This window comes from Trachemys scripta, chromosome 1 (assembly GCF_013100865.1).
Source record: "Trachemys scripta elegans isolate TJP31775 chromosome 1, CAS_Tse_1.0, whole genome shotgun sequence".
In the NCBI taxonomy this organism is placed as follows: domain Eukaryota; kingdom Metazoa; phylum Chordata; order Testudines; family Emydidae; genus Trachemys; species Trachemys scripta.
Window position 1 is genome coordinate 289,879,530 of NC_048298.1, and position 23,911 is coordinate 289,903,440.

Below are 23,911 nucleotides of genomic sequence, written 5' to 3' on the forward strand. Positions count from 1 at the left end.
AAACTTTTCCTTTCATTTAGGCTGTGATAATTGCTTCAGTTTCCTCTTGTGTAATTGTCTCACAAATATGAGAAGAAATAAGATGAAAGGCATAATATGTATTGTGTGCTTTGTGCAGGACTCTGGATGTTCTGCATTATTTTCAACAAACTGAGACTAAACTAAATTATCCCCTCCTATCCACTAGAAATTCAGGCTAGAAAAATGAAGGAATTTAACCTCTGATATGACTGGTTTGGCTTTTAAAAATTACAGATGCTCTTTGTGAAAAGGGGAAAAAAGCCAAAGTGATAATACTTCACAGCACATGTTAGTAAAACTGCTGTATTAGAACTGATGTGGTCTAACAATCACAAGACCTATCCTTGGAACAAATTTCCTTCTATTGGCTTGTAGACTTTAAAGGTAAACAAGGGTATTAATTGGAATGTACAGTCTCTGAATGATCTCTGCTCCCCAATTATGCATTTTAACCCATTCCTTATTGAGTTCAGTGGAGTTAGACCAGGGCTGAACTGAGCCCACTAACAATTCCTACACTTAGAGTAGGGCATGCATGGTGCTGAGTACCTTCAATTCAAAGTGATGTCAGTGGGCAAGTGCTGACAATAGTGAGCACCAGTGACTCCCACTATGGAAACCCCATTCACTTGCACCTTTCAAAATGTGCCCTAACAGGACTGGTGGGTGTTCATCACCTTGCACAATGTAATCCAAATCAAAGGGAGTCTGGCAGGCGTCTAGAGCTGAGCTGTGTAATCTGCTAATGAGTGTAATCAGGCAGAAAGGTGGGGGTCAGCAGTTAATTATGGCATCTGTCACGGTATGAATCTGACCAGTGTCAGTAGGAATGAAAAGTTGCCATCAGTATTTGGTGGCCAGTGTGAAAAACATCTTCATCCAATTCCCCAGGGAGCAGTGTCCATGTCACAAGTGATGGTCCATGGGCCACTTGTATAACTGTTGGGCAGCTGCCTGTTTTGTGACTGCAACAGCTGCTCCAGTTCCAGGGCTGACAGACTGACATGTTTCCACCACTAATCTCACGTTTTCTTTTTTTATGACCCTGAAAAAGGAAAATAAGTGCTGATGACAAATACAGCTCTTGATTTAAAAGGGCTCTCAAGTTAAACCTAAAGGTTTGGCGCAAAATAAGTTCTCTGTGGCTCAACTCTACAGCTTTAAATCTCCTACTCCAGTACCTGCCTAGAGTTAAACAGGCCAAACAGCTGTATCTCCCCTCTTTCTGGTTCTTAATAAATGCAGGTGGTGCCCTCAAGTTCCATGCACAGAGGGGACCCCCCCCCATACGTGGTTCTCACATACTGGAAAGGGCTGGGTGTCAGCCAGCTCCACTTCACCAGCCTCTTCTTTCTCTTCTTCTTCCACCCCCCGAGGTCTCTCCACAGAGTTAGAATCTACCTGAGGATAGGGGCCCCAGACTGGGTGATCTGTGTTACATGGGGATGAGACCGACAATGAGGTTGACAGAGGATGCACATCCTCCCTTCTTTGTCCCCAAGGAGATTCCCCAGAAAAGATAATACAGCCTAACCTACATTACCTTTCCCCTGGGGCCTTCTCCACAGCCAAGATCTTGGAGCAGCTGCACAGGTTTTACTGCCCAGTGTAGCAATCTTGGCTAACTGCTTTCCTGCAGTCACTTTCTAAATATTTTCATTTCCACTGTGTGTATTTTGACATGCTGCTTCATAAAACAAATAAGTCTACTGTATATTCAAAGTTTGGTTACATTATTCTTATTGGCTTGACATCCTGCCCATGATCTCTATCAATGCTATGTAAATAACTTCTTAAAATATTTTAAACACATTGTGACCGAAGTTTGTCATCTAGCCCATAGGTTTCTCTGGCCATATTGTATGTGACCTGTATTATGGTGGTCTCCTTCTGAGCAGTGCTATATTTGAGTATATAGTGAGACATGAAAACGGAGCTTAACATTTTGGTGTATAGGGATCACACTTCTTAAGACTTGTTAACTTTCAAGTGCGGACTTGAATTCCAGGAGTCAGAGAATTGAAAGCCCAATAGCTATTCTGGAATAACTCAATGTGTAGACAAGCTCTTAGCTTATTACAAAGAAGCCCTAAAGTAGTTCATTCCCAACGAAAACAGAAGTGCATACTCGCTTTGGGCCAGAGGCTCAGCTGGTGTAAATCAGCATTGTTTCGTTTAAACCAAAGGAGCTATGCTGCCCTACACCAGCTGAGCCTCTGCCCCATACTAGCTTCTCTATTGAACGTCCTTTGTTTAGTAATAGTCTCATGTGCTTAATAAGCTTGTGAGTGATGTGTATATCCAAGGGGGATGTATGTATACCACAAATGCATAATTTGGGAATGAAAAATGTATTTGGTTAGTTGGCATGTCACCGCTAAATAGAGGATTATTCCTCTACTGCTGGTAAATTCTGAGAATGTAGCCTAGGCACTGCTGTTCTAGTCAGGAGCGGCGCCAGGGTTTTTGCCACCCTAGGCAGCAGCTCCTCCTGTGAGCATTCAGCGGCGAGGGGTCCTTCCGCTCTGCGTCTTCGGGGCACTTTGGCAGCAGGTCCCAGAGCGAGTGAAGGACCCCCCCACACACACACACACACACCACCGAATTTCCACCGAGGACAGCAAAATGCTGCTGCCCCAGGCAACCGCCTAGGGTCGCCTAGTAGAAGCACTGGCCCTGGTTCTAGTTGGCCTCCTTACACCTTCCTGTCCTGCACAGCCACTTGAGGCCCAAGCAGACTCTTCCCTCAAAATGTTTAAAATTCAGTTAGAGGGACAAGCTGGGTGAGGTAACATCTGTTATTGGACCCACTTCTGTTGGTGGAGGGGACAAACTTTTGAGCAAGATATTGGTTACCTTCCCCAGACCTGAGGAAGAGCTTGCTCTGGGAAAAGGGGGAGCTGCAGTTTGAAAACCTTCCCACATGTTATGAAGGTGTAAGAAGCCAACCAAATTTTGCTCTCCCTTTTTATCTCCCTCTATTTAGCTGAGGAAGAGCTGAGTGTCAAAGCTGAATACAAGGTGGGACAGATTGTTAGGCATCAGGGGTTCACACATGCTGAAGTGTGCAATTAAGGGTTAGCAGGTGGTAGGCGGTGTTAAAAATTGTGGCTTTTATGGCTCATTACAAATGTCTTAATGTATTTCCTCTGTTCAGGGTTAAATAATGTTTTTTTTCTGTTTATAAATGCAAGTATCATTATTGATCCCCAAGTGCCTTTAAATAGATATGCAAACTATACGTAAGGGGATTGCTACAGCCACCTCTGAGGCAAAACACAGCAGTTGCATTTTCAACACCACACAGTTTGTTAGGAAGTGAAGAAAAAATGTAATAATGCACTTAGTCCTTTTAAGTTTGGAGTGTGTGAGTTCATGTTAATGTAATGTGCTGTAGCTGACCTGATTTGTACCAGCTGCCTTTCCCCATGAGCAAATTCTGTCCTCTGATATGTGCATGCAACTTCCATTTAAGTCAGTGCACATTCAAAGCAGAAGGAAGAAGTTGCCTCCATGTTAAAGTAATTTACAGTATCCTCAATTATCCTATTTGCATATTTGATGTTTTACTTATTACAATGTATTAATTTGTCTCTAATGAAGACAATGATAAAAGGGCAGCGGGGTTTCTATTTGTTTTTTTTAGCTGGTGATGCAAAAGCTTTCTTTCCATAAGCTGCCAGTGATGCATCATCAGGGAAGGTTTCAGACAGAGTTCTTAAGGACTACACAATTAAAAGGGAGACTTAGCACTCTTGTACTACAGAAGGAAACAGCCTGCCCATGTATCTCCTGAATCAATTGAAGAGCTCACTCTCATCAGTACTACTCATTCACTTTAACTTTCATGCACAATCAAATGCAGGAAGTCAACAAATGAGAAGGATGAGACTACTTGAATTAACAATGGACATTGTGTGAGGAAACACAAACCAGGGGCTTATTTATGAGAGATTCCCTTCATCTAAGACAGTTTTTAAACATTCTGTCCTTGGAGGTGTGAGAGACCTTAATAAATGATGATATTGCTGCAAAGACACTGGAGCAGGAGAGATGTCGTGTGGCAAGTGTGGAAATCCTGAGAGGTTGCAAGAAAGTATTATATGTAGCTACGTTTCAGAGTCTGAAAACTGTAGTGCACAAGGAGGTACAGGAAGAGATTGTAAAGCAATTGTGAGATGCAGGTGTAACTGATGTGCCTAATACGGGGAGATCTCGTTAAGAGACCCATTGGGGGGAAATAGGAGTGAGTTGTGTCTGGGTCATTGTTGCTAGGCAGATTTAGCACTCCACATCCAGAAGCTTCTGGAATTGGGTGTGGTAGTTTTGGTATGCTCCACTAGGTTCCCTGTTGCTGGGGTCTTTTGGGAACTCTGAGTTTCTTTTCATTGGGTTTCTGTGGGGATTGAACTGTTCAGATTTTAGTTTGTTTGTTTTATGTTTATGTATAATTGTGAAGATGTCATCTGTGGATTATAAAATAGCCATTTTATGCTGTAAAAATTTGATTATTTCTTTATCATAAGATTTTATAAAGTTTTATTTAATTAAATTCATTTCTTTAGTTCCTTTTGGGATTCGAATGTCGGGAGGTTGACCCTGTGCAATCCCTGCTGAAAATCTTTAGAGACTGAACTCTGGGTCTCCAGCTACTTTCTATGGGAGTTGGGGGTTTTAGGCATTGAAAGAGCAATGAGGTGAACTCTAGCCCACCCAAAGGTTACACAGGTACAGGTGTTCTAAGCTAATAAGCCTGAAAAGAAGGTTCAGGCTGGTGACTAAATGTGAGAATATCATATAAGAACAGCCATACTGGGTCAGACCAAAGGTCCATCTAGCCCAGTATCCTGTCTTCCGACAGTGGCCAATGCCAGATGCTTCAGAGGGAATGAACAGAAGGGTAATCATCAAGTGATCCATCCCCTAACACAGCTACCCCAATACTGTTCTACTCAGCACTCACAGCTGCTGCAAGAGAGATGGAGTGAAATCTTGACTCCTTTACAAGCAAGAGAAGTTCCAACTTTCCAAGACTCTCTGAAACAGAATTCACTGTAGGGGTTCTGCTGAGTAAAACAGGTTCCAATGGAGAATATAGGATTTGGTGATCCATCTATTAGAGTGGTCACTCAGGGACAAACTGCAGCCCTGAATAAAGTAGTAAGCTTTCTCTAGGACTCCTGCACTGAAGCGTATCTAGGGTCAAGATCTGGGAATGGACTTAGCTGAAACAGCTTGCCTTTAAGCTAAGCTGCTATGTGACAACTAGAAGCTTTGTTGGTCAAATGTAGAAGCAGTGTGCTGTAAGTAAAAGGAATAATAGACTCATACCTTAGCTATGTATTTCCACAGTACCAATCAAAGTAGAATTTACATTTCTTATACATAAGACTCAGATACATTCTGCCAAAAGAACAATGTCCTCCTCTGCTCCCTTGACTTGGCTGTTCTCTGCAGGCTTGTTTTTGATAGCCATCTTCCAGGAAGATGTTGCTATACCATTCTGAAGCATCATTACAGGGACAGACCTTGTACAAATGAGTATCTAGCTTTATAGAAACAACAATGGATGACAATATTCAGGCTTATCCTGATCTCTGGTGTTAGAGAATTCCACCACTCTCTTCCATGCCTCTAAAAGGTTCAGCCAGGGAACCAGTAATTGGAATGCACCTTTTAATCAGTTTTTGCTGTGGGGCACAATGGAGAAGCAGTTAGTGAGTCTGCTTGGTTCTAGCCCCTTGGGGGCTTTCGGATTCAGGACCAGAAAAAACCTGGATCCAGAACTGGATTAGGATGCTGTAAAGAATGGGAGAACACCTATAAAGTAGGCTGTCTCTACTTCATCCTGCTTAGGATCCATGTGTCCTTTTGTGGTGAGGTTTGACGTGCGATGGACCTTGTGGTCCAAGTCACGTAGGGACTTTCGACAATCCCATCCTGTGCCTAATGATGAATTTAGGACCATAACAGTGGGGACCCAGGTTGGAATATTTTGATAGACAAACAACTAGTAATAGGTATCAATGCCTCAGCATGGCTGAAACACTAGATGAACTTAATAGAGCAATATTTTTCATGAGTTTTGATGTGGTTACAAGATATCACTAGAAGATCATACAGAAGATGGACAAGGCATATTTGGTTTACCCTATGCCTGTGTTTAATATATAGTATCTCCCATTTGGTCTTAACACTACACCTTTTAGAGAGTAAACAACCCAGAGGGGGGCTGAAGATGTATTTGTTAACTTGAATGCTTTTATTTGCATCCATAAAGAGTACCCAGAGCTTTCAAAAATGTTTAGAAAGTAATTTTTACTGTATGCAGAGGAGCTCATCTTAAAAGGTCTGATAGTATGTGCTGCTTTGCATGGTAGAGAGAGGTTTTTGGTAATACTGTTAGTGAAGCAGGATTAGAGTTCTAAAGAGAAGAAATAAGTGTAATGCAGAACTGCAGGAACTCAGCCAGTTCCTATACTGAAATAGATTTTATCTGAAATTCCTAAAAGGTTTTGCAGAAATAACTACTTTGATCACATCAGCAGAGAGATCTTTGCTTATTCTGCAGCAAATTCTAGTCTTTCAAGAGGTTCAGATATGATGCCTTAAATATGCAACTTTAAAACCATAGAGCCAAATAATCCAGTTGTTTCCATATATGACAATGATCTTTGTATTTAAACACCAAAAGGGCTTGACAACCCCTGGCAGGTGGAAGTAGGAAATCAAAAGCAAGAGGCCCGGATCCTTGCTCCACTGTGTTACAATGCCTAGCCCCTAGGAGGTAGACTGCTAAGTGCTAGAGTTTTCAGTCCTAGGGTAGGTGTCCAGGCTCCCCATACAATGCAGGGGAAGAGGGGGAGTTGCCTAAGTGACTTGGTGCGCCTCTCTCATGGGTATCCCACCACTCAAGAACCTCAGTTGTGAATCCTCTCCTAGAGTTAGACCCCTAACCAAGATCAGCTGTTTAGGTAGCCCATGTCCTAGCAACCAAAAATGTCTTTCTCTCTGTCCCCTGTTCCAGCTTGATATCTCTCATGCTTTCCCTGCATCTCCCTGTGCCAGGCTCTCTTGCACAAGCCCTCTGCTGCCACCTACTGCGTGGTGGCCTGTGGGTGCTGGCAGGTAACAGGTATTGGTGGTACTCTCCAGTATGCAGTACCAGCAAGAGATTTTTAGGGTGTATGGGGTACCAGAAAGACTTGGGGCTAGCTCCCCTGCTGAAGGGGTGGGGTGGAGCAGGGCTTTGCTCTACACGGCTAGGGAGGGCATTCATTCTTTATATGGCTTTAACAGCACAATGCATATGCTAACAAACTTAAAAGCTTTGTTTAAGTTTGTTAGCATATGTATTGTGCTGTTAAATTGGTCAGGAGTCCTTAAGAGGGTAGGGATGGGGGACAGAAGGTGTTTAAACAGTGTTTTTGATTTTCTCCCCATTGGTCTGAATTATCCATGACATTCATACTGCATCACATCAAGTCCAAATCATTAGAGGAATGCCTCTGCTTGCACTGACCAGAGGATGTTTGGATTCTGATGTCAGCCCAGTTCTGCAGCCTGACGGGAATCTGGTGTTGTCACCAGCATACACCGAATTCTTCTTTGCAGCCAAACTAGTCTAACATACATTTTGCTAACTGGAACTGGAGCAGCAAAACAAAGAAAACCAATACCTCATTTTCCAGCTTTCTGGGTGAGAGAACTCTAAGTGAAGATTATAATGCCTGACACTGTCAACCTTAAACGATCTGCCTCAGTAATCTGCCAATAACTTTGCTGAAAATATGTTCCTCATCTTAGCAATGGAGCGAAGGCTTATCACACATCTGCCCACCTTTATTCGAATGACTCTCTCAGTTCAGGCATTGTCAGTTTTTCCTAGAACAATTTACAAACTTGGAACCTAATCCTGTAAACCCTTAGGCCTGGCCTACGCTACAGGGTTAGGTCGAATTTAGCCGCATTAGGTAGATTTAAAAATGACCACGTCCACACAACCAACCCCATTCCGTCAACCTAAAGGGCTCTTAAAATTGACTTCTGTACTCCTCCCCGACAAGGGGAGTAGCACTAAAATCAACCTTGCTGGATTGAATGTCAGGTAGTGTGGATACAAATTGACGGTATTGGCCTCCGGAAGCTATCCCAGAGTGCTCCATTGTGACTGCTCTGGACAGCACTTTGAACTCCAATGCACTAGCCAGGTACACAGGAAAAGCCCCGGGAACTTTTTGGATTTCATTTCCTGTTTGGTCAGCATGGCAAACTCAGCAGCACAGGTGACCATGCAGTCCCAGAATCACAAACTAGCTCCAGCATGGACTGAAAGGGAGACACTGGATCTGATTGCAGTATGGGGAGAAGAATCTGTGCATGCAGAACTCCGATCCAAAAGAAGAAATGCTAATATATTTGCCAAAATCTCACAGGGCATGTTGGACAGAGGCTACACCAGGGACACACAGCAGTGCCGCGTGAAAGTTAAGGAGCTCAGGCAAGCCTACCAAAAGACAAAGGAGGCAAATGGTCGCTCCAGGTCAGAGCCCCATACGTGCCACTTCTATGAACAGTGGCATGCCATTCTGGAGGGGGCCCTACCACTATCCCACCACTGTTCGTGGACATCTGCGGGGGGGGGGGGGGGGAGTCTCACAGAACACAGAGGAGGATTTTGTGGATGAGGAGGAGGAGAATGCACAGCAGGCAAGCAGTGAATCCATTCTCCCTAGCAGCCAGGAACTTTTCATCACCGTGAACCCTCCCAAGGCAGGATCCCAGACCCTGAAGCCAGAGAAGGCACCTTTGGTGAGTGCACATTTGTAACTACAATACAGGTTTTAAAAGCGATAGTGTTCATGGTCACCTGGTTGAAATAAGGGAATTTTTGTAAGGGAACCATAAAAGGACCCTGTTCATGCTGGGCTGTTTGCGCTTGGCTAAAATAGATCATCCCAGAGAATAGCCACGCAGTGGGGTGGGGGTAGGTGTGTGCTGCACATCTACCCGAATACTGCAGCCCCTCCTTTTAAAGGTGAAACCTAACCCGTTGCTTGCTCTGGGAAAAGGGGGAGCTGCAGTTTGAAAACCTTCCCACATGTTATGAAGGTGTAAGAAGCCAACCAAATTTTGCTCTCCCTTTTTATCTCCCCCAAGTGCAAATGTTTCTCCACTCCCCCTACCATCTCTTGTCTCTGTGGTTATCGCAGATTAGAAGGTGGGGAAAAAAAACGCACTCACGATGACATGTTTTCCAAGCTGATGCAGTCCTCCCGCACTGATAGGGCACAGCTTAATGCATGGAGGCATTCAGTGGCAGAGGCCAGGAAAGAATTGAGTGAGCGTGAAGAGCAGAGGCAGGACACGATGCTGAGACTAATGGGGAGCAAAAGGACATGCTGAAGCGTCTGTTGGAGCAGACATGATGAAGTGTGTGGTGGAGCTGCAGGAAAGCCAACAAGAGCACAGACCCCTGCTGTATCCACTGTATAACCGCCAACCCTCCTCCCCATATTCTATATCCGCCTCACCCAGACGCCCAAGAAGGTGTGGGGAGGCTCCGGGCACTCAGCCACTCCACTACAGAGGATGGTTCAAGCAACAGAAGGCTGTCATTCAAGCAGTTTTATTTAATTGAATTGTCTTGTTAGAACTGACCCCTCACTTAGTAAGGCAACTCCCATCTTTTCATGTAGTGAGTGTATATATCTTCTTACTGTATTTTCCACTCCATGCATCTGATGAAGTGGGGTTTAGCCCCCAAAAGCTTATGCCGAAATAAATTTGTTAGTCTCTATGGTGCCACAAGTACTCCTCATTGTTTTTACACTTTGAAGTAGTACGCTGAGCTGCATTTGAGAACTTTCACTACACTATAGCAGTGTCCACACAGGAAATTACTGTTCAGCAAGCTGGCGTGCTGTAAATTCACATGCTGACTTGCAGGGTAGACAAGCCCTAAGAAAAAGAATTTGGCAGACCATGTGTAACAGTGCCAGGTCGTGTCACCTGCCATCACAGTGCAATGAAGTGAAGAAGAGATGTGTTTCTGTAAATCAGGCTAAGAGTTAGTTTCTTAACCTTGCACCATAACTGTGGCCAGCACCCTGTATTTGTCAGATTGTGTCACATGTGTAAAACTGAAGGGCTAGTTTGTGCCCTTAATGCACATGTTGGAATTTGAAGAAAAATAGTTTCTTTATGCTGGGGTCCTCCAAGAGCACAATGCTTCCCAGAACAACCCAAAACATAACCCTGCTGTTAACCCCATACTCCACATTTTCTTTTGCAACTCCCCAGTCTCCTCCTTACCCCCTCAGATATCCCTGCCCCCATATTAAACTGCTTACTAAAATGCCATTCTTTTCCCCTCTGGTGAATTATACTCATCAGTTCTTCACAGCCTCCCTCCTGCATTCAGCCTCCCTAGGTTCCCCTGCATATGCAGTCATTGGATTGTGATGGTTCCTTTGAAGACCTATATTTTTGGGCCTGATCTTCCATTGCTTATGCATTAAAAGAATCTTATTGGCTTCATTACAAGTTTTGGATGTAGCAGGAAGGCAGCATCAGAGCCATTACTGTGTCAATTTGTATTATCACATCAAGTATTGAGCAGCTCAGTGTTAGTAAGGATGTGATCATACAAGCCAAGCAGAGAAGTTACCCCTCCTATGCTGCAATAAATTTTCATTTTACCTCAAAGGCCCTTCCTTTCCCCCAATAAACTCCCCTTAGCTTCAAGAAGAGCAGGCTCTGTACTCTGATTTGTAATGTGAGGGTTCTGAATGTACAGCATGAAAAAACAGTTAAACACAACATCCTCTGAGACTACTAGGAGCTGAAGGTCTGAGATTTGACTTATGCCCTTATTGTCATTTTATGGATTTCTCCGTTGGCAACATGCTGCCAAACAAATGTGCAACATGTTGTAGATTTTCTATAATGTTATTAATTTACAAGGATAAACTCAATTATAGAAGCAAACTGAATTTTTTTCACGGAATACTTCTTCCCCAGATGGGTAGCACCACTAATTAAAAAGTAGTATCAAAGGCTCTTGATCCACATTATAGCCCCTGGGCCTCCCTTTTAAAATAATCACAGCAGCTTTTGGCTTCTGTAGTGCCTGACTCTTAAGAGAGCTGGCAGCACTAATATGCACCTGAAATGTAACTGGTTTTTACGGTGATATTTTTGACACAATATAAACCTCAATGCTCCGTTATGGAACATATCACATTTAAAGTGCTCTGAAAGACCCTACCAGTGCAACATTCCAATAAGCCACATATAATACATAAGCGTTTAGAACCACTTCTGCAGCTTTAGTCAGCAGGTGGCAACTGCCTCTTTTAAGGAGGGACAATTTAAAAGATCTATTTAATTGTGTGATAAATAGTGGATAGTTTAATTTGACATATTATACACCTCTACCCCGATATAACACAGTCCTCGTGAGCCAAAAAAATCTTACCGCATTATAGGTGAAACTGTGTTATATCGAACTTTTTGGCCTCGAGCATTTCCATCAAAATTGTATGGAGGGCTGGTTAGGGAACGCTGTGCCTCCCCAAACAGCCTGGCCCTACCCCCTATCCAACCCCTAGCTACTTCCTGGCCCCTGACTGACCCCTCAGAATCCCCGACCAATCCAACACCCCCCCCGCTCCTTGTCCCCTGACTGCCCCCTCCAGAGACCCCCCCCCATCCCTAATCACCCCCAGGACTTCCACGCCCTATCCAACACCCCCCATTTGTCCCACCTCCAAACCATCCAACCCCCCCTTCTCCCTGTCCCCTGGCTGCCCCTTATCCAACCCCTCGGCCCTGGTCCGGCACCCTTAACATGCTGCTCAGAGCAGCATGTCGGAGCCAGACATGATGACGCACTGATCCGCTGGAGCGTGCTGCCCCGCCCCCCAGAACACTGCTTTACCGCATTATATCTGAATTCGTGTTATAGCGGGTCACATTATATCGGGTAGAGGTGTACTTCACTTTCTACACTCAACTGCTTACTATCTCTGAGTTGCCTGGAGGGATCAAAACAGTTTCTATTAGAGAAAGGGACCAAGTGACCTTCTCCGTTGGATCATATGAACTGGAACCATAAATTCCCTGAACATTAAATCTCACCAAATGAGGGTCAATCCATCCTCATCATCATATCCACTCATTATACTCCACACCTGAACAGAACCACTTCAGGAACTTCATAGCCTCGTATCTCAATGCCTGTACTTTGACCCATCAACCCTTTACCCCAAATCGAGGATATTGCAGATTATGTATTCCTTATGCCACCTGATTTTAAACCAAACTTTGCACCCTCAATAATCTGTACGTTCTTCCCTGATAACCAGAAACTTCTATACTCAAACTCTGTTCACTTTTTTTAACATCATCTTAATAAAATTTTTAATCTGTTCTTATTAATATAGGGATGCAGATTTTCAGTAATACTCTGGGGATTAAATTGTATTTCCTTTTTCAAGGTAGATAGGGAAATAATAGTTTCACTGGCTGCTCCCATAGACTTCAATTGGAGCAAGCTCAGACCTTGTTTCTCTTTGAGTTGGATCCATCATTGGTAAAGAACTGATGCAGCAATAATGTCAGACGATTTGTTAGCACTAAGCGTCATATTTTGCTGCACATTTCCCAAGTACAGTTACATTTGCCTTAGGAAATTAATTTACCTTTATTTCTCTGATTTGGGCTCTGTCAGTTACTCATGATATTACTTCGGTAGTTTACTGTGAAGTGTGAAAGTTTGGTATATTTTAAGACCATATTCTCAGCTCAGTACTGTTTTCCATAGTCTCAACTAAGTATTGTACTGTTCTTTTATTAAGTAGGTCACATAATGGCAGTTGATAGGTTTGTACAGAGAAGACTGGGTTTAAAATTATCTGCCCGGAGAGAGGACATCTATAAACAAAACCCCCCACCTGGAGTCTCCTGTCCTAAACTAGCAGGCTTAGCCATTTGGCATAGCTAGTCCTCACCTAGAGAGTCCTAAATCATCCATACCACTGAAGTCAATCAGAGTGCAGTCAGGGAGGGAGAGGACTGCATGATCAGCCCTTTATTCATTATTACCTCTCAAAACAATAGCCAACAATTGTTTCTTATAATTTAGTACTTAACTTATAGTTCCCCCTGGTGTTCCTTCCCATCACTACAAAAAACACTTTAAAAAGGACTGGGAGGAGGTTTTTTGTGCCAACATAAAGTAAGTTACAGAAATGTGAGAAGCATAAGCAAAAAAAAAGAAAACTCAGCATGTACTTTTGTTCCCCAAAATTAAAGTGGATTACTAGGTACATATAGTACAAATATTTCTTTTTTAGACAGTCCATTTAATGTTCCGTAGGCCATACTGGTTTAAAAAAAAATGTGATTTCAGGTGGAAGTGAAGGTAACTATAACAAATTTTTAAAAATATAACAAATGAAAGAAAGGGGAAGTTGATAGTACTGAATATAAATCAGACGCTAGGACTTGCGGAAATTTGATAAGGAAACAAAGGGACACAAGGTGAAAACTTTGGCCAGTAGAGTTAAGGACAATAAGGAGGAGTTTTTTTAGTATATTAGCTACAAAAAGACCCTTAACAATGGTATTAATTGATTACTAGATGGAAATGGTAGAATTACCAGTACTGATGCACAAAAAGCAGACATGTTCAATAAATATTTTTGTTTTGCATTTGGAGAAAAAACAGATGATGCGGTCATAGAATCATAGAATATCAGGGTTGGAAGGGACCTCAGGAGGTCATCTAGTCCAACCCCCTGCTCAAAGCAGGACCAATTCCCAACTAAATCATCCCAGCCAGGGCTTTGTCAAGCCTGACCGTAAAAATCTCTAAGGATGGATATTCCACTACCTCCCTAGCTAACCCATTCCAGTGCTTCACCACCTTCCTAGTGAAAAAGTTTTTCCTAATATCCAACCTAAACCTCCCCCATTGCAACTTGAGACCATTACTCCTTGTTCTATCATCAGGTATCACTGAGAACAGTCTAGATCCATCCTCTTTGGAACCCCCTTTCAGATAGTTGAAAGCAGCTATCAAATCTCCCCTCATTCTTCTCTTCTGCAGACTAAACAATCCCAGTTCCCTCAGCCTCTCCTCATAAGTCATGTGCTCCAGCCCCCTAATTATTTTTGTTGCTCTCCACTGGACTCTTTCCAATTTTTCCACATCCTTCTTGTAGTGTGGGGCCCAAAACTGAACACAGTACTCCAGATGAGGCCTCACCAATGTCGAATAGAGGGGAATGATCACGTCCCTCAATGCCCCTACTTATACAGCCCAAAATGCCATTAGCCTTCTTGGCAACAAGGGCACACTGTCGACTCATATCCAGCTTCTCGTCCACTGTAACCCCTAGGTCCTTTTCTGCAGAACTGCTTCCTAGCCATTCGGTCCCTAGTCTGTAACAGTGAATGGGATTCTTCCGTCCTAAGTGCAGGACTCTGCACTTGTCCTTGTTGAACCTCATCAGGTTTCTTTTGGCCCAATCCTCTAATTTGTCTAGGTCCCTCTGTATCCTATTCCTATCCACCAGCGTATCTACCACTCCTCCCAGTTTAGTGTCATCTGCAAACTTGCTGAGAGTGCAGTCCACGCCATCCTCCAGATCATTGATGAAGATATTGAACAAAACTGGCCCCAGGACCGACCCTTGGGGCACTCCGCTTGAAACTGTCTGCCAACCAGACATATCATATGATAACACACTTTCCATTCCACCTGTATCCCAGGAGGATATTAAATAGCAGCTACTAAAGTTAAACATTTTAAATCAGCAAGTCCAGTTAATTGACATCCAACAGTTTTTAAAGAACTGGCTGTTGAGCTCACTGAACCATTAACTCTCATTTTCAATAAGTCTTTGAACACTGGGATAGTTTCAGAACACTGGAAGAAAGCTAATATTGTGCCAAACAATTTAAAAGGGTAAAGGGGATAACCCAGGTAATTATAGGCCTATCAGTCTGACGCTGATCCTGGCTGGGCAAGATAATGGAGCAACTGACACAGTATTTGATTAATAAAGAATTAAAAGGAGGGTAATATAAATAATGCCAATCAACATGGAAAATAGATCCTGTCAAACTAACTTATCTCTTTTTGATTCAATTACAAGTTTGGTTGATAAAGGTAATAGTGTTGATGTAATATGCATAGATTTCTATAAGGCATTTGACTTGGTACCACATAACATTTTAAGTAAAAAAACTAGAAAGATATAAAATTAACAGAGCACACATTAAATGGATTAAAAGCTGGTTAACTAGTATGTCTCAAAATATAACTGTAAATGGGGAATCATCATTGAATGGGTGTGTTTCTAGTGGGAACCTGTAGGGTCAATTCTTGGCTCTATGCTATTTAACATTTTTATCAATGACTTGGGAGAAAACATAAAATCATCAAGTGAGCACATGACACAAAAATTACGGGAATGCTAAATAATGAAGAGGACAGGTCACTGATTCAGAGCAATCTGGATTGCTTGGTGAACTGAGCCCAAGAAAACAATATGCATTTTAGTATGGCTAAACATACACATAGGAACAAAGAATTTAGGCCAAACATAGAATCATAGATTATCAGGGTTGTAAGGGACCTCAGGAGATCATCTAGTCCAACCCCCTGCTCAAAGCAGGACCAATCCCCAACTAAATCATCCCAGCCAGAGCTTCCCCTCCTGTACCCTAGGGATGGCTCTGGTTATGGATGTGCGGAGTCAAAACATTTAATGTCTGTCCCAGTTTAATGACAGGCTGCCCAGGATCTCTGGTGCTGCTGAGAGATCAAGTGCTGGACCTGACCTGGTTTATTTAAAGAACTTTAGTGCTGAAGCCTGATTTTGCTGTTTATGCTCTCACTGAAATGTATCCATTTTCTCCTGACTTTGTGTTACATCTAAATACATGATCGCTTTGTGGTTAATGCTGAAGCAAGGTGGTGCAAGGCCAATTTTCACATCCTCCCCAAGTTTGATAAAATAAAAGCATTCCCCCTGAAATTTCAGACTACACGTGCCATGGCTAGCTGTATCTGTTCCCTTTTCCACCTCTGAGTGCACCTCCTCAGGTGTCAGGCTTTGGGCCTTTACCTTGCCTGGGGTGGAACCCCTGAGTGTCCTTCTCTGAGCCTGGGCCCCAGACTGTATAGAATCATAGAATATCAGGGTTGGAATGGACCTCAGGAGGTCATATAATACAACCCCCTGCTCAAAGCAGGACCAATCCCCAGACAGATTTTTGCCCCAAATCCCTAAATGGCCCCCTCAAGGATTGAGCTCACAACCCTGGGTTTCAAAGTAGCAGCCCTGTTAGTCTGTATCCGCAAAAAGAACAGGAGTACTTGTGGCACCTTAGAGACTAACAAATTTATTTCAGCATAAGCTTTCGTGGGCTACAGCTCACTTCTTCAGATGCATAGAGTGGAACACACAGACAGAAGATATTTATACATACAGAAAACATGAAAAGGTGGAAGTATTGATTGGCCTCTTACAATTAGTATGCGTATTTCCAGCTTTTCATGTTCTCTGTATGTATAAATATCTTCTGTCTGTGTGTTCCACTCTATGCATCTGAAGAAGTGAGCTGTAGCCCACGAAAGCTTATGCTGAAATAAATCTGTTAGTCTCTAAAATGTCATAAGTACTCCTGTTCTTTTAACCCTGGGTTTAGCAGACACTGTGTATTGGCCATGATTACCCAAGCAAGTCTGACTGATTTTGATATCTACTGTTCTCTTTGGGAGTCTATGACCTGTGGTTAAATACAGTGAGCAGAGACAGCCTTCATAAAGCATTAATCTTACCAGTAGGAACAAAGCATAACATAAGAGAAAAAGGATTTAAAAAAGTCTACAGCAATGTCTACCTTTCTGAGAATTTTAGGCAGATGTATCTTATCCCAGACTTCCACCTGGTAGGAGTCAAAAGTTGCCTTCTATCTTTGGGTGTCTCTTTAAACCCACCCAGATCCTTTGATTTCCTCCTCCCCCTCACCACATGGATTGAATCATTCCTGGGAAGCCTGTCTGGCAGGCCCAGCAGGGGACCAAGTCAGGATATCAGAGTGAATGCCTTTGTATGGTCCTTCAAGTGTTTGCTGAGAATAATATATCAGGATCCATCTCACCCTTTCTGGGTACATATACAAAATTGCATCCCTCAAATGGATAATTTTCATACATACTAGTGCCATACACAGATTTTGTACCTGTATTCATAAACTGCCTAAAATTTTCTAAGTCTATCACTCCCCATCCATATATAGTCACAATACATTGCTCTACAAGTCTAACTTTATACTGCACAATACTGTATCTATGAATTTTTTTATTTTCCCACTAGGTAAAACAGTGTTTCCAATTTCCAACAGACATTTCTGCAGCACTTCTCTTACACCATTGCACAGTGGAATTCTGACTTCCACCCAGCCCTATACACATACTCGGGAAGGATAGTTGTCTGCAGGAAGCACATAGGGGTTGTAGGGAATAGTGCAGAGGAATTTATCTCTGCAAATAATCCAGCCCTCCATTGGCATCTTGAGATCTGAAGGCTTTGTTTGTGGATCTCAGTATATTTGCGGGTTTGGAGGGTCTATTTCTGCCTACCCAAGCTGACAGAAAAATATGACAGAACCTCTGTGAGATAAAGTCAGAGTATCTTAACCCCTCAGTTTTCCCATCTCTGATACAACTTTGGGTATAGTCTTTAGACCAAATATAGATAAATAGATTCCAAATCTGGAACAATAACAAGGAGTCCTTGTGGCACCTTAGAGACTAACACATTTATTTGGGCATAAGCTTTCGTGGGCTATAACCCACTTCATCAGATGCATGCAGTGAAAAATACAGTAAGCAGGTATAAATATATAGCATGTGAAAAGATGGGAGTTGCCTTACCAACTGGGGGTCACTGCTAATGAGGCCAATTCAATCAGGGTGGATGTGGCCCATTCCCAACAGTTGACGAGAAGGTGTGAGTATCAACAGAGGGAAAATTACTCTTTGTAGTGACCCAGCCACTCCCAGTCTTTATTCAGGCCTAACTTGATGGTATCAAGTTTGCAAATTTATTCAAGTTCCGCAGTTTCTCATTGAAGTCTGTTTTTGAAGGTTTTTTTTGAAGAATGGCCACTTTTAAGTCTGTCATTGAGTGTCCAGGGAGATTGAAGTGCTCTCCTACGGGTTTTAGAATGTTACAATTCTTGATGTCTGATTTGTGTCCATTTGTGCTTTTGCGTAGAGACTGTCCGGTTTGGCCAATGTACATGGTAGAGGGGCATTGCTGGCACGTGATGGCATATATCACATTGGTAGATGTGCAGGTGAACGAGCCCCTGATGGTGTGGCTGATGTGGTTAGGTCCTATGATGGTGTCCCTTGAATAGATATGCGGACAGAGTTGGCAAAGGGGTTTGTTGCAGAGATTGGTTCCTGCGTTAGTGTTTCTGTTGTGTGGTATGTAGTTGCTGGTGAGTATTTGCTTCAGGTTGGAGGCTGTCTGTAAGCGAGGACTGGCCTGTCTCCCAAGGTCTGTGAGAGTGAGGGATCGTCCTACAGGATAGGTTGTAGATGCGCTGGAGAGGTTTTAGTTGGGGGCTGTAGGTGATGGCTAGTGGCATTCTGTTACTTTCTTTGTTGGGCCTGTCATGTAGTAGGTGACTTCTAGGTACCCTTCTGGCTCTGTCAATCTGTTTCTTCACTTCCTCAGGTGGGTACTGTAGTTCTAAGAACGCTTGATAGAGATCCTGTAGGTGTTTGTCTCTGTCTGAGGGATTGGAGCAAATGCGGTTGTATTTTAGGGCTTGGCTGTAGACAGTGGATTGTCTGATGTGATCTGGATGAAAACTGGAAGCATGTAGGTAAGTATAGGGATCAGTAGGTTTCTGATATAGGGTGGTGTTTATGTGACCATCGCTTATTTGCACTGTAGTATCCAGGAAGTGGATCTCTTGTGTGGACTGGTCCAGACTGAAGTTGATGGTGGGATGGAAATTGTTGAAATCCTGGTGGAATTCCTCCAGGGCCTCCTTCCCATGGGTCCAAGTAGAGTAGGGGCGCTAGGGGATGAGCACTGAGAAAGTGTTGTTCTAAGTCAGCCATAAAAATGTTGGCATACTGTGGGGCCATGCAAGTACCCATAGCAGTGCCGCTGACTTGAAGGAATAAATCGTCCCCAAATCTGAAATAGTTGTGGGTGAGGACAAAGTCACAAAGCTCAGCCACCAGGTCTGCCATGACATTATCGGGGATACTGTTCCTGACGGCTTGTAGTCCATCTTTGTGTGGAATTTTGATGTAGAGAGCTTCTCCATCCATAGTGGCTAGGATGGTATTTTCTGGAAGGTCACCAATGGATTGTAGTTTCCTCAGGAAGTCAGTGGTATCTCGAAGATAGCTGGGAGTGCTGGGAGTGTAGGGCCTGAGAAGAGAGTCCACATAGCCAGACAATCCTGCTGTCAGGGTGCCAATGCCTGAGATGATGGGGCATCCAGGATTCCCAGGTTTATGGCTCTTGGGTAGCAGATAGAATACCCCTGGTCGGGGCTGTAGGGGTGTGTCTGTGTAGATTTGTTCCTGTGCTTCTTCAGGAAGTTTCTTGAGCAGATGGTGCAGTTTCTTTGGTACCTCTCAGTGGGATCAGAGGGTAATGGTCTGTAGAATGTGGTGTCAGAGAATTGCCTAGCAGCCTCTCGTTCATACTCTGACCTATTCATGATGACTACAGCACCTCCTTTGTCAGCCTTTTTTATTAGAATGTCAGAGTTGTTTCTGAGGCTGTGGATGGCCTTGTGTTCTGCACGGCTGAAGTTACAGGACAAGTGATGCTGCTTTTCCACAATTTCAGCCTGTGCACGTCGGCGGAAGCACTCTATGTAGAAGTCCAGTCTGTTGTTTTGACCGTCAGGAGGAGTCAATGCAGTATCCTTCTTCTTGTAGTGTTGGTAGGAAGGTTTCTGTGGGTTAGTGTGCTGTTCAGTGGTGTGGTGGAAATATTCCTTGAGTTGGATACGGCAAAAGTAGGATTCCATCCAGCTATACCCTTAGCCTGGCAGAAGAGTCTGTCCTATCTCGGAGCCTCTCCTTCTGTCCCACCACCCCCACGAACATGATACAGTTCTGCGGTGACCTGGAATCCTACTTTTGCCAGGAGGCTGAGTTTGAACAGTCAGAAACCAGGGCTATTAGAGGTGCACAGTGCAGGGCCATAAGGATCAGGGATGCCTTGAGGCAACAATTTTAAGCTGAAAGCCACTAATATTTGTTGCTATGCTCGGGAATGCAGTGTTTGTAATGCTAGGTGATTGATTGGTGCAGATGAAGCAATACGAAGGTTTAACATAATTGTCTGTTGCTTTGCCAGGCTCTATTTGCTTTCAATTAATAGAATAAAGATTGCTTTCAAACAAACACAATTCTTTTATTAAAAAACAACAACCGGAGGAGAGAGTCAAACAAAAAAACCTATCAGCACTGAGGGGGATGGGGGAAGGGAAGGTCCCAGGACGAGGTGGGGTCCTGGGAAAGCTAAAGATTTGTGTATGTCCAGGGATCATATCCAATCTTCTCCTTTGGAGGACAATGCAGTGGGTACTGTACTTCAGCAGGGCCAAACTGCAGAAGGTTGGGTGTTGAGTGCAGTGGGTAGTGGGACTCTGCAGTGCTGGACTGTGACAGGGAAGGAGTGGAATGCCGCAGGTAGAGACTGGAGCCAGAAGGTTGATAAGAGAATGTTGGCAGTGTCTGGGGGAGCATGGGAAAGAGTTTTGCAACAGCGGCTGCAGGGGAGGGCGGGCGCAGAGCTGCTCGGTTTGCAGTGCTAGTATTGCCTGGAGCATGTTCGCTTGGTGCTCCATAACGTTTAAAAGCCGCTCCGTGGCTTCAATCTGGCGTGCCATATTCTCCTTTCGGTCCCTCTTCTCGCTGTTGTACTACTCCTTCAATTCGTGTTTCTTGGCCGTGGCGTGCATCATAACATCACGCAGAAAGTCCTCCCTAATTCTTCGTGGCCGCTTTCTAATTCTGCGCAGCCATTCAGCCACTGATAACAAAGAGGGAGGCTGGGCTCCCATGGTCATCTCTGTGAAGTTTAAACCCAACATTTTACAGAAGCAGTATTGTTTGCAACACACAGAACACTGATTCAGTGATTTAAAACACAGCCAGTATTCACGCACCTGTCACTAACTGGCTGACTACAAGCAAGTATGTATGAGCCATAAGACCCCCAAAATGATCAGTAGCCACAGGGACAGGGTAAATCAGTTTTCCCGGACTCTGCTGCTCATTGGGCACTTGGCTCTTGGGGAGAGCCAGCACTGTTGGGGGAGGGGCTGATAATCATTCCTGTCCCCACATTTTCCATAGGATATGATCATTATGGAAGATATCTCGCTGCTGAGGGTGAGCAGAGAATCAAGGGAGGGTCTTCTCCAAGACTGCTGCTTCCACCCTGGCCCTTATGCAGCTTGCCTGTGTGCAGCAATGGTTTCTTCCTCCCCCTCCCACCCTCCTGTGATGGCACAGTGGCATGGGAAAGTTACCGTTAATGGGGCAAGAAACAAAGCAGCTCTGCCAAAGAATCTGTGGCAGTGGATTGCTCAGTATCTCATGAGAGTTTCCTGGAGATCTCTGAGGCAAATTCCCATGAAGTGAGGGAGTGAATCAACAGCCTGTTCCGCCACTCAGACTAGGCATGTGGTGGGACCTGCATCATACAGAGACAAGCCTACTTTCTGAAACCTCCTGCCCCCAACAACTCGCCTCAGTGATTCCCAAAATCAAAAACACTTACTGGAGGCCTCCTCTCCTGTTTGCGCTTCACCAACATCTGACAGCTGTGACTGGCTAGCCTCCTCCAGGGTAGAAAAGAGCTCCTGGCTTCATGCACCTCTGACCTCCGAGTTGTCCTCTGCCTCTGGATCCCCCTCCCTCTCCTCATCCAAGATTTCCTCCTCCTGGCTCAGTCCACTCTCGACTGGCACACAAGCCACTGTAGTATCCACAGTGATCTTCACAGTGGAGGTGGGGTCGCCACCAAGTATCGCACCGAGCTCTTTGAAGAACTGGCAGCCGATGGGCGCAGCACTGGAGCTGCAATTTGCCTCCCATGCCTTGTGGTAGGCGTTCTGCAGCTCCTTCACTTTGACCCTGCACTGCAGTGTGTCCCAGTCCTGGACCCTTTCTGTCATACACTGTGAAATCTGGCCGTAGGTGGTATAATTCCTACGGCTGGAGCGCAGCTGGGACTGGACAGCCTCCTATCCCCAAATGCTGATGAGGCCCAGCAGTTCGGCACTGCTCCAAGCGGGGAATCGCCTGGTGCGTGGAGCAGGCATGGGAACCTGGAAAGATGTGCTGAGACCACTGAAGACATCACTGAGCAATCAGGAAGGGGACTTTCAAAATTCCAAAGGAATTTATGGGGTGGGGATGATGGTTGGTCATCTGAAGGCAGGGCAGTGGAGTTCAAAATGATGACCAGAGAGGTGAGAACAGGCATTGTGAGACACCTCCCAGAGGCCAATCACAGCACTGTAACCGACCACGGTGTCTACACTGGCACTGCAGTGCTGTACCCCCGGTGCAGAAAGCTGTACGCCTCTCATTGGGGTGGTTTTTTTACAGCACTACAATTGCGCACTAAGTGGCTTGGCAGTGTGTATACCTTGGGAGTTACAACACAGAAAGCTGCTTTACTGCACAGAAACTTGCCACAGTAGACAGGGCCCAAAATGATGTCCCAGACAAGGAATGTCTTTGACACCTCCCCCCCACCCATTTGTTAAACTTTTGACTACCTTATTATTTTGCATTTGTAGCCCATTTCACCCCTTTGCACAATTTACATGTGTGATTTATCTGTCATATAAGATGATAAATGTGCACATTAGGATCTGTAAATCTGTGAGCCTAGTGTCCCCCCAAGCCTGGCACTCCAGGCAGTTGCCTGGATCACCTGCCCTTAAATCCGGCCCAGGCCATTTGTCAAGCCCTGTGCAGATACAAAATGTGGATCCACATCTGATATGATCAACCCATGATCCGACCCGTGATCCACTAGCCGTCTTTTACCTGTATCTACATCTGCACCTGCAGCAACAAGCCCTCTCACAAGGGTTGGTGTGTGGGGCAGGGGGTGTCTTGCAGGGAAGAGGCTAGGGGTAAGGGACAGCACGGGAGCAGGGTCTCAAGAAGGAGCAGCACTGAGGGGGGGCTGGGGAAAGGGGCGCATCCTGCTCCCAGGGGCTCACGAGGGATGGCACATGGCAACAGCAGTGTGTTGTATCACAGTGGGGTGGAGCACTGGGGCCCCACCTGCTCCAATCCCTGTGACCAGGGTGGGCCCTGCAGCCCAGGAGCCGGCAGGCCAGGGCTGGGACTGCGGCTAGTGCTGCTGGGTTGGGCATGGTGGGGATGCTGGTGCTGCCCGAAGGGCCCAAGCTGCTGGAGAGGAAGCAGCGCAGCAAGCAGGTGCCGGACAGCCCCTGGCCCCAAGCGTGCTACGTCCCCCCTGTGCTGCCTGAGCCCGATGCCGCAGGCCAGGTGTTGCCGGGGAGTAGAGCGCTGCGTAGTTGTATCTGCATCCGATCCACTAGCTGCAAAAATGGTCCGTGGATGTGAAGCGGGTATCGGCGGATTGCAGGGCTCTAGCCATTGGAGATCTCTGTGCCTTGAATAGCGCGTGCGGCGCACGAGGCTGGGGCCACACGTCCCAGGCTCCCTAAAAACAAACCCACTAAGTGAAAAGTAAAAGCTGCCCGAACCCCTTGGGGGAGGTCAGAGCCCCTGGGGCTGCTGCTCCCTCGCCGCCCCAACAGCGCTGCTTCCAGCCCC